We start from the raw sequence: 18,946 nt of genomic DNA, 5'->3' as shown, positions 1-18,946 counted from the left end.
TGGGATTGTGGTCCCCAGGGCCATAAACGGCTCCTCAAGCGGGGCTGCGTAGCCCCCCTCCACCATTCTAATGAAATTAAGACTTTCCTTCATAAATAACTATGAAAATCTACATTACACCAAATTTAGCAGGAAGCTAGATCTTGGTGCACAGATCGTGCTTTTTGTTATCTGGTGTAAATCCGTTCAGTAGTTTTGGAGTTGTTAAACGAAAAATAAATCTAGATATCAGGGCAGAGTCTAAGCATAGATCTCATGATGAGATCTGATTGGCTGTGAGCACTTCAACCAGGAAATGCTGGCAGCCATCTTGGGATATACATGATAGCACCCCATTGAAATGCATTGTAGTGAATGGCAGGTTTTGAGGGTAACAAAAGGGAGAATGTATAAAGGGTGATGACAGATTTTAGTTACAATATAAATCATTTGTTGATGGTACCATACTAATTTTCTGAATTGTAGTATGTTCTAAGTTAATTTTACCCTGTGAAAAAGCCTTCTGCTGGGAAACTGTTTTCTCATGATTTTTCTTTAGAGGTTATGAAAGGTGCTCCAGAAGCTAAAATTACAGTTTATTTTCTGTAAAATCACACTATCTTTCTCAGCCATATGAGAATGAAGTCTGACATTCTGTGTCAGGACCGAATGCCAGGATTATGCATCATCTTCCTCACTTTACTGTCACAGCAATTTAAAGAAACACAACATAAAACACTGAAAAAACATTAACACTACATGTCTCAAGTACCCCAATGAGGGGAGACTCCATAGCAACCATTGTTCAATTAGAGTACAGTACGTTGTATATATCCCTGTGACGTCTCTTCCTCTTCCTTCTTCACTGCTCGTTTGTCAGTTAAGTCGCAGCTTTTCATTACGAGTTTAATTGTTGGATGCCATACTGTTTATTTGTGTTTGCGATCACTGCTTCATTAGTACAATAGTTCCCTCGCCACTTTCTTCCATCGCAAGATCAGCGACCTCCACGACAGCTTCGGACACCAGACCCAACCATACACCACTGAACCCGCTTCCCCGGACATCACCCTCAACAACTGGACCCACATCAACACGGAAGAAACCAAATCCATCATGAACTCTATCCACTCCGGCGCCCCTTCGGACCCCTGCCCGCACTTCATCTTTAACAAAGCCGACGACATCATCGCCCCGCACCTCCAGACCGTCATCAACTCTTCTTTTTCTTCTGCTACCTTCCCCGAATGCTGGAAGCACGCTGAAGTCAACGCCCTACTAAAGAAACCTACGGCTGACCCAAGCGACCTGAAAAACTTCCGCCCCATCTCTCTTCTACCTTTCCCAGCCAAGGTAATAGAAAAGACCGTCAACAAACAGCTGACCACCTTCCTGGAAGACAACAACCTGCTCGACCCTTCACAAACCGGATTCCGAACCAACCACAGCACGGAAACCGCCCTCATCTCAGTCACAGACGACATCAGAACCCTGATGGACAACGGTGAAACAGTCGCCCTCATTCTCCTCGACCTCTCGGCTGCCTTTGACACCGTCTGTCACCGCACCCTAATCACCCGCCTACGCTCCACCGGGATCCAAGGCCAGGCCCTGGACTGGATCGCCTCCTTCCTCGCTAACCGCTCCCAAAGAGTTTACCTCCCTCCGTTTCGCTCAGAACCCACCAAGATCATCTGCGGCGTACCTCAAGGCTCATCGCTCAGCCCGACACTCTTCAATGTCTACATGAGCCCCCTCGCCGACATCGTACGCAAGCACGACATCATCATCACCTCCTACGCCGACGACACCCAACTTGTACTCTCCCTCACCAAGGACCCCGCCAGCGCCAAGACCAACCTACAAGAGGGTATGAAGGACGTCGCAGATTGGATGAGGCTCAGCCGCCTAAAGCTGAACTCTGAAAAAACGGAAGTCCTCATCCTCAGCAACACCCCGTCCGCCTGGGACGACTCCTGGTGGCCCACGGCCCTCGGCACCGCACCGACCCCCGCAGACCACGCCCGCAACCTCGGCTTCATCTTGGACCCTCTTCTCACCATGACCAAGCAAGTCAACGCCGTGTCCTCCGCCTGCTTCCTCACTCTCCGCATGCTCCGCAAGATCTTCCGCTGGATCCCCGCCGACACCAGAAAAACCGTGACCCACGCCCTTGTCACGAGTCGCCTGGACTACGGCAATACCCTCTACGCCGGGACCACCGCCAAACTCCAAAACCGCCTGCAACGCATCCAAAACGCCTCGGCCCGCCTCATCCTCGACGTACCCCGCAACAGCCACATCTCCGCACACCTGAGACACCTGCATTGGCTCCCAGTCAGCAAAAGGATCACCTTCCGTCTTCTCACCCACGCACACAAAGCCCTCCACAACAAGGGACCGGAATACCTCAACAGACGCCTCAGCTTCTACGTCCCCACCCGCCCCCTCTGCTCCGCTGGCCTCGCACTTGCTGCCGTCCCTCGCACCCGCCGCTCCACGGCGGGTGGGAGATCTTTCTCCTTCCTGGCGGCCAAGACCTGGAACTCCCTCCCCACCAGCCTCAGGACCACCCAGGACCACTCCGCTTTCCGGAGACTCCTAAAGACTTGGCTGTTCGAGCAGCGATAACCCCCCCTTTCCCCCCTAGCGCCTTGAGACCCGCACGGGTGAGTAGCGCGCTTTATAAATGTTAATGATTTTGATTTGATTTGATTGTGGTGTGGTTATGGCGATAATTGAATCAGATTTCCCACACCGCTGGCTTTGGCCTTGAGCACTCTTGGTACCACCCGGGTCCTCCAGAGGGTGCTCTTTCACGCTGAAGGAAGATCTGTTAGGCGAGTCGCGAGCTGTCACGGAAGCTCAGTGAGCACTTGGACAGCATTGTGCTCACGCAAGGTAAGCACTGAGAAGGTTTCCGATCTCTTAGAATGTGCCCAGTTATGCAAGGACTCCTTGCCTCTTAAAGACACAAGCACTTGCTCGGGGGGTTGCCTTATTGCAAACAGGTATTCACAGATTTTTATATATATAATAGACTCCTCTCACCTTGTGCACTAACCTCCAACTTATCATGGACTCACCAAGAGACCACGAATATTCATCCTCACAGAAGGCTAAAGAGAATTGGCCGCAACGCCTGCCTTCAAAGGTAGATAGAGTTCTGTCACACACTATGGCCCTTATTCTGACATTGGCGGTAAGTGCCGCTTACCGCCATGCTGACTGCCGCCAACATACCGCGACGGTATACCACTGTGCGTATTATGACCCACACATAGAAATCCGCCACTATACAGACACACACAAGTCCGCCTGCCCAAAGGTCAGTGATAAAATGGCGGTACCAAAACCCACACCGTTACGTAAACAGAAATACGCCCACAGCATTATGACCCACGAATCACCGCGGCGTATATTCAACGGCGGTAAACCATTGGCGGTACAGACCACTGCACTCAAAATACACACACAGATACAAAACAACACCACATTGGACAATTCAAACTACACACACCTGACACACCCAACACACACACCCACACCACTATAAAACACACACACACTACTCACAACCCTTTTCGGAAAAAAAAATTACAACTGAGAGAGAGAGACATGCCAGGAGCACCCACTGAATCAGAGCCACAGAACACCATCACCCATACACCATCCACGCACCTCACAGCACACACCCCAACACATCACCCCACACACCCTCACACACACCACTCACACTACACCCATGGCACCAAAAAGACACCCCAGGTTCTCAAAGGAGGAGCTAAGGGTCATGATGGAGGAAATCATCCGGGTAGAGCCGCAGCTATTCGGATCACAGGTGCAGCAGACGTCCATTGCTAGGAAGATGGAGCTATGGCGGAGAGTCGTGGACAGGGTCAACGCCGTGGGACAGCACACAAGAACAAGGGATGACATCAGGAAGAGGTGGCACGACCTACGGGGGAAGGTGTGTTCTGTGGTTGCAAGACACCAGATAGCTGCACAGAGGACTGGCGGTGGACCCCCACCTACTCCCCCACAACTAACAACATGGGAGGAGCAAGTCTTGGCGATCATGCATCCTGAGGGCCTGGCAGGTGTAGCAGGAGGACTGGACTCTGGTAAGTCAAATCTTTACTACTTTATCCCCCCCCCTATCTGCATGCCATCACAAACTCCAACCCCTACACTCACCCCATCACTCCACCACCTCACATATACCCCACCATCACAACCCACCGATCCCAATACCAAGCCCTGCATGCAAACCAATGCGTGGACCCCCAACACAAACCTGCATGGACACCCATCACCACAGCATGCAAACTAGTGACAATCACTTAGCCAACCAAATCACAACTTACACAAGCCAAAGCTGCCTTGGTAATAACAACCATAGAGGGAAACATGCCCATGCACAAGATGTCACACGCAGAAACAATAACGCTGCATTTACATCCCCACAGGACCCCCACACAACGTCACCGGAGAGGAGATGCCAGCAACATCCAGTCCCCCCATAGAAGAGGCCCGCAGTGACGACAGCAGCTCTGCACGCCTGGATCAGGATGACCAACCTTGCCCATCAGTAACCTCTGGACAGCTGGTAACCCAGCCACAGTCCCAAACCACCACAGAGCCTCCCCACTCAGGAAACACCGGCACAGCACCCACCCAGCGGGCCCATCCCTCTGTCCCCAGGACATGTCAATCAGCAGTGTGTCCACCACTACAGGGACCCCAGGTAACCCCAAAAACACAGGACGATCGGGGACCTGGAGTCAGTGGCAGTGGGCACACGGTTCAGGGCACAGAGGCACAGGACAACAGGGAAGCTGGGAGGACTGCTGTGCGACAGGGGGAGGACAGGTCAAGGGAACCAACTCTCCACGAAGCCCTCCCCAACATCCTGGGAGCATACCACCATTCCCAGGAGACCATGGGCCAGATACTGGCCAAGCTGCAGGAGACCCAGCGGCTGCAAGAGGGACAGTACCTGGGATCAGGGAGGACCTGAGAGACATCCACACCACCCTGGACACCATTGCAGGGGTGCTGGCTGACATGGCCAACACCATGAGGAAGGGAGTGGCACACCAACGGGCCCTTGACACTAGCTACACCGATGAACAGACCTCCACCTCCGCTGACTCTAGTGGACAGGAGGCCTGCCACTGGAACAACAGGCCACCAGCACCCCTCCCGCTACAGAAGGAGAACCACCATGCAAAAGGTCCCTGCGATCCAGGCAGAAGCCAGAGAACATTGCCAAGATCCCCACCAGGAAATAAGACTCCCCTGAATGTCACCCTTGTGTCCCACTCTGTCACCCTGTCCACCTTGAACTGCCATTGCTCCACTTCCTATGCCCACTTGGACAATGCACCTGTGATACAAATAGACTGTACTCTATCCTGGACATTCCTCTACCATCAACCCAGTCCATTGCAATACCCCCTACACTTATTATCACATAAATAAACACCCTTGGACTAATACAAGTATGGAGTCTGTCGACTGATTGAAATGTGTATTAGTTTAACAAGCTGTAAACATTGCAATTCAAATGTACAGTTACACATACATAGGTATGACCTGTAGTGGGCAGCAGCAAACACACCAGAGTGGGGCACAGATATCTGAAAATAGAGATGCCAAAGGGTACAGTAAGTGGCCATAGAAATAGGAAAATCAGGCTGCCATGTACAATGTCCAACACAAAACTGCAATGGAAGGTGAAGTTACAGTGTCTTACCTGTGTGTCACTAGAAGTACTTTTGAATGATAGTAGTTCTGTTGTCCACATCCTCTTCCTCCTCTTCGTCACTGTCCACAGGCTCCACCGCTGCCACACGGCCATCTCCAGCCTCATCCTCCTGCAGAAAAGGCGCCTGGCGTCTCAAGACCAGGATGTGCAACATGCAACATGCAACAATGATCTGGCACACCTTCTTGGGTGAGTAGTACAGGGATCCACCTGTCAGATGGAGGCACCGGAATCTGGCCTTCTGGAGGCCAAAGGTGCGCTCAATGATCCTCCTTGTTCGCCCATGTGCCTCATTGTAACGTTCCTCTGCCCTTGTCCTGGCATTCCTCACTGGGGTCAGTAGCCATGAGAGGTTGAGGTAACCAGAGTCACCTGCAAATATCGAGGGATACCTGTTAGCCAAACGCTCACCCTTAGGGCTAACCCCACACTCTTATACCAACAGACACTGGGTGGGGACCATGGGCTCCCCTATTAGCCACACCCTGTGCCTTTGGAGTTGAGACATCACATATGGGATGCTGTTATTCCTCAGGATAAAGGCATCATTCACAGAACCAGGATACTTTGCATTGACATGGAAGATGTACTGGTCCACCAAACACACCATCTGCACATTCAGAGAGTGAAAGCTCTTTCAATTTCTAAACACCTGTTCATTTCTCCGGGGTGGGACAAAGGCAATATGTGTACCATCAATAGCACCAATGATGTTGGGGATATGTCCCATTGCATAGAAGTCAGACTTCACTGTGGCCAAATCCTCCCACTGGGGGAATACGATGTAGCTGCGCATGTGTTTCACCAGGGCAGACAACACTCTGGTCAGCACGTTTGAGAACATAGGCTGTGACATCCCTGATGCCAGGGCCACTGTCGCTTGGAAGTAACCACTTGCCAGAAATGGAGCACTGACAGGACCTGCACTAGAGGGGGAATACCTGTGGGGTGGCGGATAGCTGAAATCATGTCTGGCTCCAATTGGGCACACAGCTCTTGGATTGTGACCCTATCCAGTCTGTAGGCTAGGATAATGTGCCTGTCCTCCATTATTGCCAGGTCCACCAGGGGTCTGTACAAGGGGTATGTCTCCATCTCCTATTCATCCTCAGCAGTTGAACTCTAGGGTGAGCAGATGGTCATTTTCAAACATGTACTCAGATTAATATGCCTTGCTTTTTTTACAGAAACAGTGTGTGAACGTGTAGGTCCGTTGATGTGCCTATGTCTGCTGTGACGCAGTTAGGTGCCGTGGCCTGTGCCCCCCTGAAATGGCGGCCACCTGACCTCTGAGGAGGGACAAGTGGAAATGAGGTAATTCCACTGGCGTTGTGCGCCATTGCGGGAGGCGGTCGACGACCGCCGTGCAACACAGCACTGGTTATCATTGGGGCATACGGGTTCCAGGAGCCAATGGTGATGTACGCCGGTGGTGACGGTACGCACTGCCACGGATGTGGCTGCCACTTTCTATCAGTTCACTCACTTTTTACCTGACCTTCATCAGGAGAGGACCTACACTGCAAGTGCTGCTGTGACTTGTGTCTGGAAGCGACCATGGCTCGAGTGTCTGGGGAAAGGGCCCCTGCCTTCACTTCTGAGGAGTTGGAGAGACTAGTGGATGGGGTCCTACCCCAGTACCCTTTACTTTATGGTCCTCCAGACAAACAGGTGAGTACACTGCGAGCACGATGCATGGGGCATGAATGTATGGAGTGCTGTGTGTGTAAGCCTTATGTGGGGGGGCTGAGGGGTCCTGGGCAGAGTGCTGCATGTTCGGTGGGCAACGTCTGTGCGTAAGGGGATGGGAGGGATATGTTGGGCCATGAGCATAACAGTCCAGACGGTATGAATAATACCTTTTCTGCTGTATCTTTTTCTGCAGGTCAGCACCCATCAGAAAAAGGGTATTTGGTGTGCCATCATTAAGGAGGCGCGCACCCTGGGGGTTTTTGACAGGCAGAGCACCCACTGCTGCAAACGGTGGGAGGACCTGCGCCACTGGGCAAGGAAGACGGCGGAGGCCCAGCTGGGGCTGGCCTCCCAACGAGGAAGGGGTGCCCGTCGTACCCTGACCCCCCTGATGTTCCGCATCCTGGCGGTGGCCTATCCGGAGTTGGATGGGCACTTTAAGGCATCACAGCAGCCACAAGGGGGTGAGTACAGATTCAGAATCATGACTTTGGGTGCATTAAGGTGTTACCTGGGTGGGGGATGTGGGATGTGGGTGCCCCTAGGCCAGTGCAAACATGGCAGGGTAGGTTCCATGATGGGCAAGCTCAGATGCCCAGTGGGCATCTACTACTGGGCAGGATCCTGTCGGTTTCAGGTGTGCAGCTAATGGCGTTAGGCACTGTACCGCATGGCCTGGTGACTAGCATTGTAAATGGTAGTGCATGGCCTAGTGCATAGGGCTGTTCCCTGTGAGTTGTGTACGCCAACTGTAGTGCTGTTGCTGGCATTGACCAGGTGTATCATCTGTCTCTCCCCCCCCCTTTTTGTTTTGTCACCTTGTCCTTGTGTGCATTAGCATCATCTGGCGAAGGAGCAGAGGCACTGGCGACGGAGGGAGCTGCATCCCACATGGGCCTGGATGCCGAAACCACTGACGGTGAGGGTACCAGTGGGACGGAGGGCGAGGGGAGCACCACAACGGAGGGGACAGTACTGACAGAGACACCTTCTCCGATGGAAGCTACTTGACGGTGGCGGACACCTCTGTGCCCAACCCAACTACAGGTACAGCCGCCACCCCTGGACCAGCACTGCCCTCCCAGCAGCCCCTTAGCGAGTTTCCCGTGCCCGCTCACCCAGTAGGGTGGGCATCTCCTATGCCCCAGGCACCTCAGGCCCTGCCCCAGTTGGCCCTGCTGCCCTCAGTGAGGAGGCTATTGACCTCCTGAGATCCCTCTCTGTTGGGCAGTCAACCATACTGAATGCCATCCAGGGTCCAGCAGGGCATTTGCAGCCTGGAGGGCATTCACTGTTGTGTGGCGGCTCAACAGAGAGCATTCCAGGCTCTGGCCAACTCACTGATGGCAGCCATTGTCCCTGCCTCTATCCTCCCCTCTCCAACTTCCCCTACCAAGTCACAATCCCCTCAACCCCAGCCTATCCCAAGCACACCTTCAAACCTGCATGCACCCAAATCAACACACAGAAGTGGCTCAGGCAAACACAAGCACCACATTTCATCCCACAGGCACTCACACAAGCACCATCCAGATGCAGACACACCAACATCCACTGTCTCCGCTGTGTCCACCTCCTCCTCATCATCCACCTCCCTCCTAGTAGCATCTCCACTCACACCAGCATGCCCTACATCCTCATCCACTACCTCCATCACCAGCACACCTACCGCAACACGCCCCTCACTGGCAGTCACCACCCCCACATCCATGCACATGTCTCCTGTGTCCTCTCCTACTGTGTCTGTGCCCTGTCCTCCCAAAGTACACAAATGCAAGCACTCAGATACAAAACAGCCATCCACCTCACAACAGCATCCAGCCCATGCACCTGCACCGAGACACAGCAGACAGACACCTCCTACAACCACTCCCCCTTCTTCCACTCCCAAACCTTCACCCTCTTCTAGCCCCAGTGTCCCTAAAAAGCTTTTCCTCGCCACCCTTAACCTATTCCCTGCCCCTTCCCCCCCGTCCTTCACTTTGGGCCAGGGTGGCCAGAACCTAGCCCAGCACCTCAGCCACCCAGTACACAGCCACTGTAATTTCTGCAGCTAATGCAGGTGTGAGAGGCTCCAAGGAGGCACCTGTCAGCACAGCCAGTGTGCCTGCAGCACCTGCCAAGGGCAAGAAGGGGCCACCAGCTAGCAAGAGCATTAAGGGGACACCAGCCAGCAAGGGGAAGGAGGCACCACCAGCCAGCAAGGGGAAGGAGGCACCACCAGCCAGCAAGGAGAGGAAGGGAACACCAGCCAGCAAGGGGAAGGAGGGAACACCAGTCAGCAAGGGCAGGAAGGGAACACCAGTTGGCGGAAGCAAGGAGGCACCACCATCTGCCAAGGGCAGGAAGGGGACAACAGCTGCCAAGGCCAATGTTAAAGGAACTGATGCCGCAGGCAGGATGGATCTGGTGCCTGGGGCTGGAGCAGCATCTGGGCAAACAACACCAGCCATGGCACTTCAGCCGTCTGAGGCTGCAGGGGAAGGGCTGGAGCCTCCCCCCACCACAGGTAGCAACGCCACCTGCACTGCCGCCAGCACCGCCGCCAGCACCGCCATCTACACTGCCAGCAGCACCACTGCCAGCAGCAGCAAACCCAGTGTGCAGCCGTCCGAGGCTGCAGGGGAAGTGCTGGAGCCTCCCACCACCACTGACAACACCGCCACCAGCCCTGCAACTGCCATCCACTGAGCAGCCGTCACCACCGGCGAGCAGTGTGTAGTCGTGACTACATGGGCTGTAGTGCGTCCTGGCCCCTGAGGAAGAAGGCATCCACTAGGGAGACTGTGGAGGTCATTCCGATCCCGGCGGGGGGCGGGCACCGCCCGCCGGGCGGAGACCGCCAGAAGACCGCACCGCGGTCAAATGACGTTGGCGGTCATTCTGACTTTCCCGCTGGGCGGGCGGGCGACCGCCAAAAGGCCGCCCGCCCGCCCAGCGGGAAAGCCCCAGCAACGATGAAGCCAGCTCCGAATGGAGCCGGCGGAGTTGCTGGTGTGCGACGGGTGCAGTGGCACCCGTCGCGATTTTCAGTGTCTGCTAGGCAGACACTGAAAATCATTATGGGGCCCTGTTAGGGGGCGCCTGCACTGCCCATGCCTGTGGCATGGGCAGTGCAGGGGCCCCCAGGGGCCCCACGACACCCGTTCCCGCCATCCGGTTCCTGGCGGTTTTTACCGCCAGGACCAGGATGGCGGGAAGGGGGTCGGAATCCCCATGGCGGTGCTGCGAGCAGCGCTGCCATGGAGGATTCTTTGGGGCAGGGGTAAACCGGCGGGAAACCGCCGGTTGCCCTTTTCTGACCGCGGCTTTACCGCCACGGTCAGAATTGCCCATGAAGCACCGCCAGCCTGTTGGCGGTGCTTCCGCGGCACTCTGCCCTGGCGGTTTTCAACCGCCAGGGTCAGAATGACCGCCTGTGTCTTTGCACTCCCCATGACCAAGCAGTGGGCAAACCACCCACTAGAGAGACTGTGGCTTTGCACTCCCCAGGACCAAGCAGTGGGCAAACCACCCACTAGAGAGACTGTGGCTTTGCACTCCCCAGGACCAAGTAGTGGACAAACCACCCACTTGAGAGACTGTGGCATTTCACTCCCCAGGCCCAAGCAGTGAGCAAACCACCCACTTGAGAGACTGTAGCTTTGCACTCTCCAGGACCAAGCAGTGGACAAACCACCCACTTGAGAAACTGTGGCTTTGCACTCCCCAGGACCAAGCAGTGGGCAAACCACCCACTTGAGAGATTGTGGCTTTGCACTCCCCATGACATCGCAGAGGGCATGTAGCCCCCTCCAGGAGCAGTGGCGTTGTACCATCTTCCAGCTGAGGTGCCCCCCCCAATCCCCGTCCGCCTGAGGTGCCTGTGTGTTTTAGACTTGATGCCCCTGCAATGTTCTCTCCGTATTGAGGCAGGAGTCAAGTGTGGCCTTGGCCTATCTGTTATGGCCCCGGGGGCCACAGACATTTTGGGCATTGTCCCTTCATTTGTATATATTGTACATACTGTTTAGTGCTTTAAGGACGTATTCATCTAAATGTGTCATATTACACTAAATTTAATCAATTCCTCTTATCCTTGCGTTATTCCTGAGGGATACGGGGTGTATACATACAAAAGATGATGCACCACAGAACACTAAATTCAAAAGTCCAATTTTTAAAATAAGTCCATAGAGATCTCATTATTATTTTCTTTTTATTCTTTTTTAACACAGCCCATATTCATAGCACAGCCCACGCGTTTCATCCTTAAAAAGAGGACTTCTTCAGGGCTGTAATACAACAAACATCCATATCTTAAAATACATACACACACATTATTATTATATATATATATATACATATATCTTTACAAACAATCACCAGTGAAAACCAAAAATCAAAAATCATCATAAAAATAAAGAAAAAAGCAAGGGAAAAAAACAACCAGCAAATTACAAACAGTAAGAAAGAGAGAAAAAGAAACAATTAGAAAAAATAAATAAGAAAGATAAGAATAACCATCAATATACAAAAACCATTACGCCAGCAATCATCTGTGCAAAACATCATAAAAACACCAATTTAGCTACACATCAAATTCATTTTAACATTATTTACACATTATTTTTTATTATTTTTTATATATTTTTATATTTTTTCTATAATCAGTTTGTAACCATCTCAACTGCATTATTCTTTGTAAAAACAGTTCCAATCATCATTGATCATAATATATAATACATGATAGCTAGTTGCCAACTATCGTCAGTAATTCCTAATAAAATATAAAATATCTCAAATATTCACACCAGTTACCAGTATCAGTGCCCAAATTAATTAACCTGCATTTTATATGGTATCTCCTATAGCAATCAATACAAGCTCCTCCTAAATGTAAATTCTTTCACATACCTAAGATTTCAGTTCATCACGTCCAAACACAATAATCCATCCAGTACCAGTATCAAACATCTCCACTACCAACACTTATGGTAAAACGAAAAAAAACCAAAATCAAGCCGCATTAAATTGCAAGCATAATAATAATAATATCAGCAACAGTCATCATATAGGAAAACTAACAATAGTAATGACCATATTATCCTGAAATGAAGTTCATTCCAAAGTGAGCGGTAAGCCAAGATGTTCCCGGTCTCCCAAAACAAGAAAACATCTCGATAACAGGGGTGTCCACTCACTTCTTATCTTCGTTGGTAGCCAGCGAGATAGCAATGAGTCTCACTCCAGACAAGAATAAAAAACCTGAAGGTTAGAAATGACCAATTTTTTTAACTTGATTACCAATTACCTATGATGCACCTATGGGAGCGTCACACCCGTTTAACTAACGTAACATAATCGCGGCCATCTTAAAATGAAGTGTTAGACATGAATATCTTCAATATTTATTCAGAAGTGGTATCGTCTCAAAATAAGGGAATCCACTTACTTCTTATCTACATCAGTAGCCCGTAAGGAGACAGCAAGCCTAGCTCCCGCCGTCATCAAGACATAAATACAAAAAACCCAAAGGCCAAAGAAGACCGATTTTTTGAACTTCATTAACAATTACCCATAATACACCTATAAAGGCATCACACCCGTTTGACTTCACACTATTGCGGCCATTTTAAGATGGAGTATTTTGCATGAATGTCTTTTGTACGTGTTTAAAAGCATCTCAATAATAAAATAATCCACTTACGTCTTATCCTCATTGGTAATGGGCAAGGATGGCAGTGAACCTCACTCCCGCCGTCAATAGGGCATAATGAAAAGCCTACGGGTGTATATGTGATGTTGTTGCATCTGTTTACATGTATGGTGTTGGGCGTGGGGTGGGGGTGTTGCGTGTTGCGTGTGTGTGTCACTCTCTTTTTCCTCCCCCTCTCCCTTGTGTGCTAGGTGCGGTACTCACCGTGGTCGTCTTCGTCGGCGTTTGTGTTCCTGATGTAGGAGGAGGTATACCAGCATGGGGAAGAACTGCAGTTCAGGCTCCATGGCGTCATGGTTCTTCCTTGAGTGTCAAGAGGTGAGCTGTTTCCCTTCTGTGTACTGTTTCCACCGTGCTTTTGATAGCGTTGGTACCGCCCCGGAAAAGATGGCAGATTGGTGTGTCATAATGGAGTGGGCGGTACATTGTCTTCCGCCTGGCTGTTGGCGCTTACCGCTGCGGTGTTTATTGCTACCGCCATGGCAGTCGGAGTGTTAAAGTGGCTGTATGTGTTGGTGGTTTCTGCCGTTGTCATAATTCCATTTTTCTTACCGCTGCACTTCTGCAAGAGAAGGTCGACAGACTTGCCAAAAGCATCCCAGGGGTGTATTCAGAACCCACTTCCCTAGGAGCAGGGACTAGGGGGGAGCAGGCAGGGGGCAAGAAGTTCAATAAGTGTGACGCAGGGCACCTCAAGGGTTTCAATAAATTATACGAAACCTTCCATAAAAGTGTGTGCACGCTTAGACAGGCAGCCTGTCAGGAGGACAATGGCAACCTGGTCGCCCCAAATTGGGATCCTGACCCTACGGATTCTGCAAAAGGGGAAGGTGAGACGGAGGGGACATGTCATCAGATGATGAGGGTGACTCTGGTAGACTTTGTCGTCCAGGCTCTTCGGCATCGGACCCCCCTGAAGGGGAGACCAGACACTTGGACATGTTTGATCCAGAGGTGATCAACTATCCCAGATCCTCTAAAAGGACTCCAGACATGAAGGTGGCAGAGTATGTGGGGAGCAAGATTCGCCAACCCCTAGAGAAGGATGTCCGGACGCGCCTACGAGCAGAATGGCCTAGGCCCGCATTTGCTGGGAAGGTGGCGGCCATGCCCGATATAGACCCAAAAATTTGCATCTTCTTCAGTAAATATATGCATGACCCGAAGAAGGGCACAGATTGATTCTGGAGGGCGTGCTAGGACAAACTTCTGGACATGCTGGGCCCCATTACAAAATCATAGAGATGGCAGAGCAGGCCAAACAGTCGGAAATGCCTATGTCTACTGACATAGTAGCGGGCTGGGCCCAGAAGGCAGTCTGTCTTCTGGGCAGCGCTAACTGTGCCCTTGCAGTTGAAAGAGGGAGGTACTTTCTCATAAAAGTTGATCCCAAACTGGGAGAATTTGCAACATCTGAAGCGGGAGCGGTGGCACAAGGACACCTTTTTGCGAGCTCTTTGTTAAGGAACTGGGGAAGTTTGTCTCCATGTTCACCATCCTCGACAAGGCGCAATTGTCGATAAAGAAGATCTTCCCAGAGAAGGTTTTTGCAGGGGCTGGAGTAGGCAGGAGACACTCTTCCGGCTGTCCACCTGTACAAGGTCCCCATAGAAACCAAACCAGGTGAAATAACATTTGAAACGATGGAAGACAGGGCCATTTCCATCCGAACCAAGGAACTGGAAGAGGCAAATCCTATCGGGTGGCAGAGGCACCAACTCTTCTCAGAAAGGACAATCTGGTTAGCACTGCCTCTTCTTTCCCTCCCAACCACCTAGGGGGTAAGTTAAGACTGTTTGCCCACAATTGTGAAAAGATCACATCAAACACCTTGGGGTCTCCAAACGGCCAGGGGTTTCCACACTGAATTCTACCACACACCTGTTCAGAGCGCATGCCCTCGACCCTTGTTTTTTTCAAACAAGGATTCCCTCCTAATAGACTTAGAGGTAAGAGACCTCCTAGAGAAAGGGGCGAATCGCAAAACAACATGCCATCCATACGATTTTTAAGCAATCTTTTCTTGACCCAGAGAAAGGACAAAGTCTTTAGACCCGTCATAAACGTGAGGGAGTTCAACGAGTGGTTGGCATATCTCCAATTCAAGATGGAGGGCCTCCATCTATTGAGACATGCTTTGAACAGGCGATTGGATGTTCCAGCTAGACCTCAAGGATGGCTACCTCTCAGTCCCCATCTATCCCCCGACAGACAATTTCTCCAATTTGTCTGGCGGGGATAGACCTTTGAGTTCAAGGCTCTCCTCTTCTGACTCATGTCATCCCCCTGATGCTTTACCAAGCTTCTCCAGTCGGTGGTGGAGAACCTTCGCACTAGGGGGGTGAGAATGGTCATTTACCTAGACGACTTCCTGCTAATGGAACAGTCTCAACACCATCTCACATACAATTTGAACATGACTATTGCCCTGCTGCGGGACTTAGGCTTTGTCATCAACAAGGAGAAATTGGAACTGAATCCGACTCAGAGGATTACACTCTTGGGATTCTTATTCGACACCAAAGGAAGCCACCCTGAGCCTTTCAGTCTCCAAGAATGCCAAGGTGAAAAATGAAATTTGAAAGGTCCTCAGAAGGGACAGAGGCCCTCATTATAACATTGGCGGTATATACCACGGCGCCGGCTGCCAAAAGACCATCCCCGCGGCTACTAGCCGTCAGCCGTATATTAGGTTCACTGCCATCCAGAAGGATGGCGGAAATCCGGCAGTGGCATGGCGGCAGATGGCGGTAAGGTGGCGCTGCTTCCAGCAGCAGCACCACGCCAGTAGACCGCCGCAGACCGTATCATGACACATGATACGGCCTGTCGGTGTTCCGGTGGTGGACGCTGCTGCTGACAGCAGCGCCCCGTCTCGTCTCCTCCCGTCTCCTGCTGGAGGACCTGAGGACGTTTTGTGTGTGTGTGCATGTATAGATGTGTGAGTGTGTGTATGTTGTGTTGTGTGTATGCGTGTGTGCCTGTATGTATGTAAGTGTGTGTGGATGTGTGTGTGAATGGATGTTTGCGTGCATGCTTGGATGTGAGAATGAGTGTGTGGATGCATGTGTGCGTGTGTGAATGAAGGTGCATGAATGAAGGGGGGGGTCTGTAGAAGCAGGTGGGGTGGCCAGGGGAGGAGGAGGAGGAGGGGAGGCGGGGAAGACCCCTATCAGTGACAGGGAAGGGATTCAAGGATAGTGCCTACCGCCATGGTTTATGTGGCAGTAAGGAAGCCACGAGAACCATGGCAGTAGGCGGGGTCATAATCCCGCAGGCGGGCTAGTGACGGCCGCTGTGGCGGACGGTGTGGTACATTGGCGGTTTGGATTGAGCCAAACCGCCAATGTCATAATATGGGGAAAAGTACAGCCAGCCTGTTGGCAGTACTTTTTTCCATTTTACTGCTGTCCGCCGGGGTCATAATGACCCCCAGAGTCTCTCTGAGACAACTCACCAGAATAGTGGGCCTCCTGTCATCATTGATTCAGGCCATGTTCCCGGGCGCTCTCTACTACAGAGATCTGCAGAGCCTGAAAGCGGGTCACCTCAAGAAGGGTCTAGCCTACTCAGAACTGCTGGCCCTGTCGACAGAAGCCAGATCAGAGCTTCATTGGTGGTTGGACAACATAGAGGCCTGGAATGGCCAAGCAATGTTGGGCCTGACTCCGGATCTGATTAAAGAATCAGATGCCAGCCGCCTCGGCTGGGGAGCCAGATGTGGTGAGATCTCCATGGAGGCAGATAGTCGGAGGAGGAACTGAGTCTCCACATCAATTGCCTAGAACTTTTGGCAGGGTCCTTCACAATTAAATCCCACACAAAGGACAAGGTATCCTGTAGTATTCTTCTGAAGATGGACAACATCTCAGCAGTCCAATATGTCAACCACTTGGGGGGGGACTCGGTCGAAAGCCCTGTCCAATCTCACAAAGGACTTCTGGCACTACTGCCTCAAGAGACAGATTTTGGAGACAGCAGTGCACCTCCAGGGAATCAGCAACATGATTGTGGCCTGGAACTCCAGGAATTTTGTGGACAGCAGCGACTGGCAGCTGGACCGCAGCACCTTCCTAGCCCTCATGGACAGGTAGGGTTCATGCGACTAGAAGCCAAAGAAGTGGATGCTTTCCTGCAGGACTGGTCCAAGGACAGCCCATATGCCTTACCACTGTTCGTGATTATTCCCTGAGTGGCGGCCCAGGCTCAGAGACAGAAAGTGTCACTGATTCTGACTCCGAACTGGAGGTCTCAGGCACAGTTTCCCCTGTTGATGGAACTCTCCTGGGACCTCCTGATCGCTCTGCCCTCGTTCCCGTCTATACTCAGGGATCCCCTGGGACAGATTCACCTATTAGTCCTGCAGGGACATCTAACCCTCATGGCATCGAGGATTTCAGGTGACAATGAAAATATTAATGCCTTTCGCAGGAGTCTTCAAAATGTATCCATCAGGCATGGGCCGCTGGCACATCCAAGAGGTTGGAGAGAATGGCATCATTGGTGCGGGGAGAGACAATTGGATCCCATGGGGACACAAATTACACACATCATTCATTTTTTAGCAGAGATGGCCCAAACAGGTATGGCGTACATTACCATGAATTCCTTTAGGTCTGCCATTTCAGCAGGTCACAATACCATTGACAGCGCTCTGGTTGGGGAACATCCATGGTTCTGCAGATTTATGAAGTGGATTAGACTCAGTAGACCACCAGAACCTTGGTACTCAGAATTGTGCCATCTTAACTTGGTCTAACAGCTTTTGATTAGTTGGCAGGATAACCAGTACCTGTCTGCGAAGTTAGCTATCCTTCTTTGTCTCATCTATTGCAAGAGGGTTTCAGATGTGCGAGCATTTGATATATCCATCAGGACCTTCACCACAGAAGGAGTAACATTTACGATCTCTAGGAGAACAAAAACCAATACCAGGTCTGTATACTATCCTGCATTTGCAGATACTCCTAAGTTGTGTGTGGTGTATTGCATTAAGGCATACGACCAGTGAATACAGACCTGCAGGTGAGAGTCAATTGCTAATAGCAATTAAAAAACCTTTTAAAGTGGTTTATTCACCCTCCATCACAAGGTGGGTAGGGTTGGTGATGACAGAGACAGGAATTGATGTGAAGAGGTTTGGAGCACATTCGGCTAGGGGCGCTATGGCATCTAAAGGCATACAGGTAGGTGGCAGGCTCGAAGACATGATGAATGCGGCAGATTGGTCTTCGGAATCAACCTTCAATAAATTTTATTTCAAACCTACCTATGATGCCACAACCTTAGTGGTAAGTAAGCTTTGAACTTGCATAATTCTTGCCTACGGTCCTGACACAGAATCCAAAATTCCCTAGCTAGCGAGAAGGAAAGTTTAAATTATATTAAGGACACAGAGGCGAAGGTTATCCCTCCCAGGGTGTTAGGGAACATCTCGTCCCCCTAAGAACTACATTATAGTAAGTATACAGTTTCATTCATGTTACTTCTCTAAAAAATTTACAAAGGTTTCATAACAGTGAAATGAAGATGAAGGTGCAATTTTGTAAAATGATGTATGGATACAATGCTTATTTGTTATTGATTTTATCGTTGCCTTTTGATTGTTAACTACTATGACCAGAGCCGCATATTGCATAGTATTAAGTGAGGATGATGACTCAGGTTGGAAACATGAATTGAGCCACTGTCTTGTATGTTTCAGACAAGGACCGGTAGTGGAATTACCCTGCATGCCGGTGATAAAGTGGCAGTAATACCGCCAAATTATGACCATGGCGGAAAGATCTCCAAAAGACAACCAATGT

Source organism: Pleurodeles waltl, chromosome 11 (genome assembly GCF_031143425.1).
Source record: "Pleurodeles waltl isolate 20211129_DDA chromosome 11, aPleWal1.hap1.20221129, whole genome shotgun sequence".
Classification (NCBI taxonomy): domain Eukaryota; kingdom Metazoa; phylum Chordata; class Amphibia; order Caudata; family Salamandridae; genus Pleurodeles; species Pleurodeles waltl.
This window is presented reverse-complemented; position numbering follows the sequence as displayed.